Below are 12497 nucleotides of genomic sequence, written 5' to 3' on the forward strand. Positions count from 1 at the left end.
GTTTGAGGTTACAGTTTTAAATTCCTCTTCCAAAGTTACTTTGTACTAATCCTGAATTTGATGTGTTTAAAGATGATCCAGTTTTTCAAGTGGATCCAAACAATTTGGCTTAATATCTCACCAAATGACATTTTTCAATGTACAGAGACATTTCCATAGTCTGATGAAATTCTGTTATTGAAATGTAAGGATATGCCCTAAGTGTGATCTTATTACAAGGATACTACAAACACACTCTGCAGATGTCCACTTTAAATGTAAAAAACTTTCCCAGGAAACTTTGGATAGTTCACTGTAATTCTGGAGCTTCTATGGTTCTCTGACCTACAGCCTAAGTTTAACTTAAGGAAAGTCCTTAAAAAATGTTCCCTTTGAGAAAATGAGTGGGAAATATCAGAGAGGATGACAGAACATGAGAGACACCTAACTCTGGGAAACAAACAAGGGGTATTGGAAGGAGAGGTGGGTGGGGGGTTGGGGTGACTGGGTGACGGGCACTGAGTCGGGGCACTTGACGGGATGAGCACTGGGTGTTATGCTATACGTTGGCAAATCGAACTCCAATTAAAAAAATATACAAAATAAATAAATAAATAAAAATGCTCCTTTTTAGAACTGTTTCTAGGAAACAGGGTAATAATGAATGACCTCCAAGTAGACTGGCCACTAGGATAGTCCTCACAATATATAGAACTCAGACACAGTTGTAGGGAATTTTTCAAATAAATAATTATAAACCCACCACCATGAAGATCCAACATGCTAGGTTAAATCAAAGAATAATAATAGATAAAAGCCTGCAGTTGTGCATATATATTCTTTTCATTTACAAACTGAATCAAAAAGTAACTTGATTTTGTGGGTCATTATTGTTTGATGTCCATTCTTTAAGAAGACACTCAGTGGTTTCTTAAATACTTTGATACAGTTATAGTATTTAATGGCAAGATTGTGTAGGCATATGGGGTTGCTTTGTAAATCTGTAGAAGTTTCTCTGGTTAAAAAAAACTAATAAATCTTGTTCTGTTCAATATCAACATTGACGTCATGGTGTTGAAAAGCTTTATTCTTTAAAATCATAGACCCTCAGAACTTAGTGTTTGCAATTATATCAGGAACTAGAGCAGAATAAACAAACTGTACACTGAGCTAAATCAGAATGCTGAGCATGGTAACATAGCCCCACTTTAAGACTGGGAGCAATGGAATTCTTTTTCTTCTCTGATAGAGCCAGTCATAATCTTCCTACTTCTATTAGAACTAGTCGAAACCCTATTAATTTACCCAACATGATATATGTAAGATTCAGTGAGAGACTGCTGAGACTCTGCTTCCACGTGCAGGTCTTTCTTGCCCAGCAAGTGTAATAAATTCAATTTTGTCTTATAGTTGCTTTCAGATCCTTGTTAACACTTGTTCTGTGAAATATATTTATCTGGTCAAACGTGGATGTGTTTCTATTTGTCATGCAGACAAACACTTGGAGCACGAAAACATCTTAATACTGCTTTGCTCTTAAGCCAGTCTCTTAGACCTGTCTGAACTGTTGCTCAAATATGAATAAAAGTTAATGTTCACATGATTGTTGTTATGACTAAATGGATTTTTTTAAAAAGCAAAACCACTTTGCAAATTAAAAAGTGTTTACAAACGTTATTATAATAATATTTAGATGCATTTATTATACACTTCCTTAGATCCTATCACAAAGAGAAAGAAAAATTAATACTGCAGTAAAAGACTTTGTGAAAATACTTAGGGATTTAACATGCATTCTTAACATTTTTGAAATAGATGCTGTTTTTCAAGACCCTGAAATTCATTAACTTGGAAAAAAGGATAAAAAAAAATGTAACCTTTGAAAACTAACAATTTAAAAGCATTATTCACTATCTACATTACCTGTCCACATCATACTAGATGTTGGAGTGAATATATAAATATGCATTCAAAGACAGCTCCTAATCTCAAATAATATACAATTGATTTAAGCAGATAAAACCAATGCATACAAAGTAGAGAATAAATAATACTAAATGCCATGATCCAGATTAAAATGCAATGTCAGTTTTAATAAACTATTAAAAGTTAAAATATATATATATATATATATATATATATATATATATATATTAGTATTCCTTGGCACTATTTTAAAAAAGAGAATCTTAGTAAGAAAGAAAGAAATCCATCAGACTAAAAGAAAGAAGTCATGAATCAGCCTGAAGGTATTATGAGCCTGAAGCTTTATCAGTTACATAACCATAGGAAATTACAATCTCATGGTTTATTTTATAATTATTTTTGTCTCTAAAAAAAACCATTAATATAGGGGAGCCTGGATGGCTCAGTCAGTTAAGCATCTGCCTTCAGCTCAGGTCATGATCTCAGGGTCTTGGGATTGAGCCCTACATAGTGGGGGTAGGTCCCTGCTCAGTGGGGTGGGGGGAAATCTCTGCTCAGTGGGAAGTCTGCTTCATCCTCTCCCTCTGCCCCTCCCCCCGTTCATGATTTCTCTCTCTCTCTCAAATAAATAAATAAAATCTAAAAAAAAAAAATCATTGATAGAGCTCATAAAGAACTCTTTGAGGAAGAAAATCTAACTGATTTGTTGAACAAAAGAGGTTGATTAAACAAGGGAAACATTGAGACTAACAGTATTATATCATTACATCCCAGTGGACTACCTTCTATAGTTACCTTAAAAATTATGTTAAATGTAAATTCCTTGTCTAGAACCTAGAACTATTGAATCAAAAATGCTGGGGAGACAGGGAGTAGTTCCCATCTACCTGAAGATTTAGCAAGCACTCCAAAGATTCTGATGCAGTTACTCTAGGGAAAACCATAGAGAACCACACCCTAAAAAGTAAAATTGTTTATTGAGGACATGGTCTCTTATCACTTAAAACATTCTGAGTTTAAAGTTAGAAAAAATGTTTTATTTAGTGAGTATAATTAGAAAGAGACTATATACATACCTTTCTTAGACACATACATAACATTTATAAATGTTCACCACATTCAATATAGTATGGGCTACAGCATAGGTCTATAGCAAAATGAAAAGAAAACTTTAAAAAAATTTAAACTATGTTTGGAAAATTTAAATTACACTTTTAAATAATTAATTTATTAAAGACTATATTTTAAGAAGAAGTAGAAAGTACCTGGAACTGAATGAAAACACTGTATGTTGAGACTTGCGGGACATAGCTTAAGCAGTACTTAAAAAGAGAAATTTATAGCCATAAGTTCTTACCCTACAAACAGGGAAAGTTAAAATTCAATGAGCTAATTGTCAAAACTAAGACACAGAAAAAGATAACTTATTGGTACCAGAAAAATGAAAGTAATCAGATGATAAAAATAAAAACAGAAACTAAAGAACACAGCAACTGTACCATAATGATAATCAAGACAGCCAAAATTTTTTTGAAAAGACTACAATAAAATAGACAAAAATCTCTGCTGAAACTGATCAAGACAAAAAGAGATGGTATACACACAGATGCAAAAATGTTAACAGTGAAGATGGGATATAGCACAAATAAATCATAGATTGAAAAGATAATGAGCCAATAATATGGATGACTTTATACCTATTATATTTTAAAACTTGGTTAAAATACATTATGGAAAAGACCATTATACAAAATTCATTGAAGGAGAAATACACATTCTAAGCAAGCCTATGATATGTAAAGAAATTGAATTTAATAATTCTCTACCCACGATAATATAGAATTTGGTTGTTTTGTGAACTATTTCAATATTTTATAAAATCATCCAAGTAAGAGAAAATAAAGAGCACTCTGAAGCTCATTTCATAAAACTAAAAGTACCTTGATGCTAAAATTATATAAGAAAAACAAATAAAAATTTAATTATAAACCAATTCATTCATGTGCATAGACTCAGAAATATCTTTTAGCTAAATTAATCCTAGCAATATATGTAAAAATGTAATCAATCATATCAAAGTGCTATCTTTCAGGAATTCAAGGTTAGTTTAACATTAGAAAATTTATTCAAATAATTCAGCACATTAATAGATTAAGAGAGCAGAAACAGATAACATTCTCAATAGATTCAGAAAATATTATTTGATAAAACTCAAAATCTGTTTATGATAAAAATGTAAACTCTTAGCAAATTAGAAATAGCAAATAATATTCACTAGCAATTTACAACAAATCTTATACTTAATGATCAAATGATAGCAATCAGGAACATGACAGTGATGCTTTATATCACCATTTCTAACAGACATTGTTCTGGAAACCCTAAAATTCAGGTCTGCATACATTGTACACAAGACTTCCAAATGTCACCACAGCCATATTGCCAGACACCAAATGTCACCTGGTACAGAGTTGGCACTTCACACACCCATCTTCTGTTAGAGATGCTTTTCATATCACAGCCTCCTAGATAGTAACTCAAGTCTATAAGCATTTAATGGCAAACATCATTTCAAAAAGATCTCTGTGTGTCAAAGCTGGACCAAGTCCTTGCAGAATCAAGGACACCTGAGGCATGACATCATTCTTCAACTGAAGTTAGAGGGTGACCTGCAGTCATTGATCAAGGTAGAGGCTCATAAAACCCCAAAATCTGTAAAATCTGTGAAGTCCAAATGATTCCAACTGAGGAAATTATTTATTCATTGTGCTTATCTAAGAAACTCTTCATCAGCTGCCTCTCTCATCTCTCTATTTCTGATTTCTGAAGATAAGATCACCAATATGGTGAATTAAAACAATAGAAATTTTTCATAGTTCTAGAGTCCAGAAGTCTGAAATCATTTTTACTGGGCCAAAATCAAGATGTCAGCAAAAATTTGCTCCCTTCTGAGGCTCAAGGGAAGTATTCTCCGGTTCTGGTGGCTGCTATCATTCCTGCTTGTGCGGTATCACTCTCATCTCTGCCTCATCGTCACATTGCTTCATATCTTCTGGGTATGTCATTTGCCTCTGCTTGTCTCTTAGACACTTGAATTTAGGGCCCACCTGGATAGTCTAGGATAATTTCCCCTATGTCAGGATCCTTAACTTAATCATATGTGCAAAGATTCTTTTTTCATATAAGGTAATATTTGCACATTCCAGGAATTAGGGCCTGATATCTCTGGGTGGCCATTATTTAGCCCATGACACAAAGTGACCCAACATCATAAAGAGCAGCTGAAGATCTTGACTGGTAGCAGTCTCTATATATCCTGGCAGGGTTCTACTGGGCTTTATCTAGGATGGCTACCTTCAAACAGGTGACAATATTAGGTTCTGCCTTTGCAGGACAAAAAGTGATAATGCCTGTAGCTGCCAGCATAGTAATATGTAGCCACAAGCTTGCAATTGCTGCTGGAATATATAGAAGATACTTATTTTAATTTAACAGCACATCGGTATGATCAAAATTAAGAGACACTTGCCCACTGAGTAGCACATACCGATGTATATGACAAAAAGCCACTAAGTTAGTGTTTAGTTGAGCCAAAAAATTCCATAAAGATATTTGTCAAGGAGATTAGATTTGGAGAAAGTGTTTCTAGTTTACTTCATTACAGTAAAAGCTATAGAAAGTGTACCAGAATATTTGTGCTTTAGCGAGGGGTTTGGGGCTGCAAGGGACAGAGATCTACACAAGAAAAGAGGACTGGGGGCAGCCCGGGTGGCCCAGCGGTTTAGCACTGCCTTCAGCCCAGGGCCTGATCCTGGAGACCCGGGATCGAGTCCTGTCAGGCTCCCTTAGTGGAGCCTGCTTCTCCCTCTGCCTATGTCTCTGCCCCTCTCTCTCTCTCTCTCTCTCTCTCTGTCTCTCATAAATAAATAAAAATAAAATCTTAAAAATAAAAAGAGGACTGGGGTGAGGTTATTGTTAGAATGTACACAGTATACACAATTAGACCCAAAGCTGTTCCTCTTTATCTCTTTCTCAGACCCTTTGCATTTGCCTCTGCTTCTTTACACTCACTGTGCTTTTCTCCAGATATACCCACTTACTGATGACTTCAGTCTGAGAGGGACCCATGATGGTTACCCCACTCAGCTTGTCTCTCAATAGCTTTTGGCAATTTCTTTTTGAGTGACTTACTTCAAAAGATGAAATGTTTGATTTTTCCAGCTTTTGTGGAACTAGAGCTATGGTCAGATGTTATGGATTGGTTGACCTTGAATTCCTTGTCAGTTCCCATCCAAACACAGAGCAGGGAAAGGTTTAAGACAGGGTTGTGCTCTAAAAAACACAGCCCCAGGGATAGAAGGGGCTATACAAGGATACATTTTCCCAACCTAAACTTTAGGCACCCTAAACAGTATCAACCACAATCTTCTGTTGGAAATCTAGATCGTTAAAATTCAAATGACTCCTCATAAAGCCAGCACAAATGTAAAGGTTAAAAATCTTAAAAAGCAAAATACACCATCTGGCTGTTATATTATAGGCATTTACTGGGGAATGGATTTTTTAAATATAAGTATGCTCAAAATCTAATGTCACATTCACAGTATTTCACTACTCTCTCTCTCTCTCTCTCTCTCTCTCTCTCTCTATCTCTACTGTTTCTAAACCTTCAATGAATTTTCTAAAAGTTATCTTACTTGTGGTCTTACCTTCCAACTTCTCTATATTTCCCCTCTGTTCTCACTGACCTCCTGGACTAAAAGGATAGCTGAGATCTGTAGGACTTAAATCCCAAAGAAGGGACACTCTTTGTCCCTTACCTAGCCATTTCTAAGATGCCTTGCTTTCTGCTTTATGGGAAAACTATTCTTAAATATTGAAGAAATGAAAAAAAAGAGAAACCAGTATAGAGTTAAAAATCCCAAACCAGGCCAGCAGCAAAGAGCTTGCCCAGCTAGTTAGTTCCGGAAAAATGTGATGTCAATTGTAGTGAAGATCTACTTAGACATGTCCAGCTTTATATGTTGAGTACCACTATGAATTGAGAATGGGGCAAGGCACTGAGTTAGGTAGGGCAGGACAGCCCCTGGACTTGGAGATCTCCCCCTAACAATTAAAAGAGTCATGAACCAAATGATCACAATCTAACATTCAAGCAGAAAAAGAGGTCTGTACATAGTGCAGTGACAGCTAGCAGGATCTAGAAGGATCTGGAAACACGGCTGGGTATTCAGGAAAGGTTTCACCAAGCTACTATCATGTTTAGCATATGAAGGATGTGGAAAAATTCCTCAGGCAAAAGACAAGGTAGCTGGGGCGGGGGGAGCGAACAAAGATAAATATGTGCGGAAGTATCTATTTGTATAAATATACCGAAGCCTAGTGGTTCAGAAGACAGTGGTTGGAATTTTCAGAATGCATGACAAGGGAAGGGTAAGGAAGTGAGACAAGAAGCATAAACTGAAGCCACATGGTGAAGGACCTAGATAGTCTGTAAAAGAATATGGATTTATCCCTAGGTCGTAGAGACACAGAAGGGTCTGAGATGAAGAGAAAGATGATCAGATTTGGGTTTGGCAAGACAAGGTCAAGAGTAGATTAAAATAGAGAAGGAGGGCAGCCCCGGTGGCGCAGCGGTTTAGTGCCGCCTGCAGCCCGGGGTGTGATCCTGGAGACCCGGGATCGAGTCCCACATCAGGCTCCCTGCATGGGGCCTGCTTCTCCCTCTGCCTGTGTCTCTGCCTCTCTCTCTCTCTCTCTCTCTCTCTCTCTCTCTCTCTCTCTCTCTCGCTCTGTGTCTCTCATGAATAAATAAAAAATAAAAATAAAAAATAAAAATAAAAAAAAAATAGAGAAGGAGCTGCTGGTGAGAAATCATTTGGGACACCTTCATAACAATCAGAGTGAGGAAGTAGGGAGGCCTGAAACAAGGCTCAGAAATGACAGGAAGGGAGACATTTCAAAGATGGGGTCAAGTGGAGTGTTCACACTGAGTGAGGAGAGAACCCAGAAACCCAGACATCTTCAACCAGGCTTCAACCTGGGCTTGCTAGCTTGATTCAAAGATGTGGACAATGCCGTTAACTGAAGTACTGCTGCAAGAAAGAAGAGTTGGAATAGGTTTGGAAAATTTGAGTTGAGAAAGGGGCTAGATGGGGACAGGGACAGGAAAGTACCAATGGTGAACTCCAAAGGATTGGGTATCATTTAAATCAGGCAAAACAACTCAGTGATTATACTAACAACCAGTGAATTGTACCCTTTAAAAGGGTGAGTTTTATGGTATTTGAATGATTTCTCAGTAAAGCTGTTAAAGCACATGAAGTCAGGCCAGGGAGAAAGAATTCACAAAAATGACAGAGCAAAGGTAACAAAATTTCAAGGAGTATAAGGTAAATACCTTTCAGATTTTACTTTTCTTATTCTGTTATTTTTTAATTCTCATTTTACCATTCCTTATTCCGCTTCCAATCTCCAGTTGCCTGTTTTGTAATCCCCACCAGAAAGGGCCTACCATGCCATTTTAGTGGACCCAAATCCTAATGACTCTGAGTCAGTAGTAAATTCACACATGCTAGTAGTAAATTCACATATTCACATTTCTCATAAAGGGAACTTGTGGCTAGAAAGAAATTGTAATTTTTATTTGAGCACGTGCAGAATGTTACAAGAATTTAAAGCTCTATAATAAAGTGAAATGTTCTCTTTGCTAAATTTTTGTAAATGATTTTAAACAACCGTATCAGGGGAACTTGAGTGAAAATTTTAATTGGAAAAAAAAAGAAAATTTTAATTGGATAAACTGTAACCATACATAAATATAAAAATAGTTGAGAAAAAATTCTTTACATTGGATAAATCCATAATCCTGGATGTTTTTATACCAGTAATAAATTATTGGTACGCTTACTGATATGTGATGGACTGACGTGTGATCTCAAAATCATGTGATCTATTTATATGTGCTAGAAGCTGACAATCACAAGTTTTCTGCAAAAAAAAAAAAAAAAGAAGAATGAGATTGACACCAAAATATAACTATAATTTAAAATTGGGGGTGAAGGGTGCAAAAAGAAGCCCATTCAGTGATCCTGTTAAAATGTAAGTCAGGTCATGATTATGTTGCCCCTTCTGCTCCAAACATTCCCAAATTTTCCCATCTCACCTGGAATAAAAGCCAAGGCTTCCCCCTGTCCTATCAGACCCTGAGCTTCTTGGACTTTCCCCACTCCTTACTTTCCTGACTTGGTCTCCTATTCTCTGCTCCTGTGTCACATGCCCCTGGGCCTCTGGGCCTCCATGTGTCTTGAACATGCCGCTCCCATCATATGGCCCTGACTTTTGCTCTGCCCACTGCCCAGAAAGCTCTTGAGCTGGATAGCCTCATGGTCAGCTCTCTCACCTCCTTTAGACCTTCCTAGCTTCTGCCCTGGACCTCCCCCTCTTCCACCCCTGCTCTATATCTCCCTGAGGCACCTGTCCCCAAAATGACCACAATACTTTTTATTTGGTTTTCCTGCCCCCTTTTCTACACTTCACAATGGCTCCACAGAAACACAGATGTTTGTCTGTCTTGGTCGCTCATGTGTCATCAGAACCCATAAGAATGCCTGGCACATAATAAGCTGTCTGTATATATTTTTGAATGAATGAAAGAATCTATTCCTTTAAGTTTTGACAATACATTCTCACCCAGTAAGCATTATAGAAATCAACACATTCTGGACAACGATAGAAGATTTTTCTCATTACCACATATTAAGAAGTATAAGGTATTTCCAATTAGGATTTCACCTTTTTGAAGTGCTGAGAATCTAGTGTGAATCTTAAGTACTTAAAAAATAATATGCATCCTCTAAAGGAAATCAGTATATGCAAACATGTGTTTAGCCCAGGCTACAGTTCACTGCTGTTAACATCTGGTTATGTATCATGAATCTATAAGAAGCTAACTCATACATTGAGCGAGCTGAAATTCTTTGTATATTTCTTTATCAAAATAAGTTTTAGAAAAATAATCTTGGTGAAGTCTCTTCAATTCTTTTGCATGTGTATATATGCTTTCTTTACATATATTTTTATATTTATTCCTCTGTGTTATACTTTCTGTATTGGTTGATTGTGAACTCTGGATGCAGAGATTATTTATCATTTTTTTCTTAGTATCATTTGCACAAATTTTGCCAAATAGATTAAAGAGAACTTATGATCTATGTTGCTGAATGGTTGAAAGCACAAAAAGGTGAGACTAAGAAAGTACCATATACCAATACTGTTGGCATAGTTCCCAGACTATCAGCGTGATTTTCTTACACTTGTTTTGTCCAGGGCTAACTCTTCATAGAGCTCTGCCTTGATTAAATAAATAAGAGAAAAATAATTGGAAATCTTTGGCATTTATACTGTTTGAAAAACTAACTCTCATGAGATATCAGAAAACATACACATGCACATTTTAATGAGATCTTCTATTTCAGAGTCTAAAGAACATCTGGTTCATTTGGGGACATATATCATAATGTTGAGAACATGGAGTGGCTAAAACCCAAGAGAATAAAGTGCAGGGAAAGTATATTCAGCATTATTGGAAATGCGTTTTATTGCAAAACAGTAAAGATTTATGACTGAGTCAGGAGGATTAGCAGTACAGTTTCCTCATTTTCTTTAATATATAAATTATGTTAATAATGGCTTTTAAAAACATCAGCAAGGTACACTATAATTTTTAAGTTACATAATAAATAGTGACTAGAAACATTACTAGACCAATTAAAATTTATATTTAAAATTCCCTCTTAAATGTATCTATAATTCTTTTTAGAGGTCTGTAAGGGTTTCCATCTTGCTGACCTGAATTTAATTACTGCTTAATGTGTTTTATGCACACGTGTTCAAAATTTTAAAATGTTTTCTACAGATTATTAATCAATATGTCCCATTTCAGGTCCAATTGAAAGGCATATGAAGATAAGGTGCACTAACAAGGAGTATAAGTTAGCTGTGCATTATTTCATGTTCTGAAATTTCATTTAACAGAGTACAAATATTATTCTTTTAGAAATTCATTCTTTGAGGATGGTTTCTCTGAGCATAAATAAAAGAGATTCATAATGTTATAAAGACAAAGCTAACTGGCCAATGTTGAGGTAATTAGCTAAATGTCCCCTATGGAAAATAAAATTTCTGACAAAAGATAATGAAGAAATACTTCAGGATTTGTAATAACTATTCTGATGTCAAATTTATAATATTACTTCTTTCTTCATGAGTTTGAAGAACATGAGTGGGATTATCATGAAATTCTCAGAGCCCTGGGGTTAGTATGGTGTCAGCAAGCAAGTTTTTCAGAGCCAGATCCTACTTGCCTTTTACCCAGGTGAGCTCCGTAAACACCATCTGTAAGACCCTTTCCCTCTAAATAAAGGAATATCTAAATATTCCCTTATCTAATAATATTCCCTTCTAAATATTACTAGATATTTAGAATAATTGCTTCTTTGGGGGAGGTATATATTGCAAGACTTTTACAGAAATATGGTAAAAGAAATCATAGGCAATGCTCCTCCAACAATTTTACATTTAGATAAGAATATTCTCTTACAGCAAGTTTCAAATTTTAAAACCTAGAACTTCTGGGGGGAAAAAAACACGTTAAGCCGTCTAATAACAAATACCCCAGGAATAAATGACCTCTTCCACGACATTTCTCCCAACTTCTAAGTCCCTGTCTGACTATATAACTAGCATCCATCATGGAGCTAACTAGGAGAAAGCATCTGAGGAACAAATTTGGAGGGAACCCTCTAAGCCTAGTTTGAGGATGTCTCCATAGACTTTCTGTTGCCCAGATGTGCGCTCTTACTTCCAGAGGCTCCTCAAATATTCTTCTTGCTCTATACTCTGCTTTCTGGCCTTTTGAAGGCAGGGCCAACTTTACAGTTAGTAATAGCAGAAGCACACAATGTCCCTTGAGGAACATTGGACTTTTTCTCCAGAAATCCTTCTCCTTTATCCCCTTAAGACAACTGACATTTCACCATCAAAGAAAACTTCACACCTTTGGTTTTCCATACCAGAGAGACACCAATGGAGGGCTGTTTCCAGACTTAGAAGTCTAATGGAAACAAGGAATAATTCGCATGTTAAAAGACCAACTTGCCCGGTTTCCCATTTAACAAGGAAAGGTCCAAATACCACTTGGTTCGGTTTTTCCCAAACATCCATTAATATTCTGAGATAATATTTTTTAAAAATATGAAAGCTTACATTTGCATTGTAAACTAAGAATGACAGTAAATGATACTCCAAGACTCTAGGGCAAATTTTTACTAACTACTACATGCATAGGGCTCAAAGCAGAAAAAGAATCATAGGTTACCCCACACTCAAACCAGTATAGTGTGGCTGGGAAGAAGGAATTAGGAAAACATGTTGATTTCTGCTACATCATTCATTTCAACTTCCACCCCTACCACCCACCAGAGACTGAAACTGCCAGTAAAAAATACAGCCTGCATCCTAAAGGCAAACAAAACAAAACAAAACAAAACCACACACACACACACACACACACACACACACACACACCCCTT

At 36.1% G+C, this 12497-nt stretch overlaps 1 long non-coding RNA gene across 1 annotated transcript in view; it reads right to left on the reverse strand.

Moving 5' to 3' along the window:
• The window catches only part of LOC112678482 (uncharacterized), a 29422-nt gene that overhangs the window by 15364 nt on the left and 1561 nt on the right, over window positions 1–12497 (reverse strand). The window contains exons 2-4 of the long non-coding RNA XR_007406971.1: window positions 8816–8895; window positions 3171–3227; window positions 2982–3052 (exon numbers count right to left, since the gene is read on the reverse strand). This is a non-coding gene — a long non-coding RNA (uncharacterized LOC112678482). The remainder of the gene's footprint in view (window positions 1–2981; window positions 3053–3170; window positions 3228–8815; window positions 8896–12497) is intronic.

This window comes from Canis lupus, chromosome 29, assembly GCF_003254725.2.
Source record: "Canis lupus dingo isolate Sandy chromosome 29, ASM325472v2, whole genome shotgun sequence".
Classification (NCBI taxonomy): domain Eukaryota; kingdom Metazoa; phylum Chordata; class Mammalia; order Carnivora; family Canidae; genus Canis; species Canis lupus.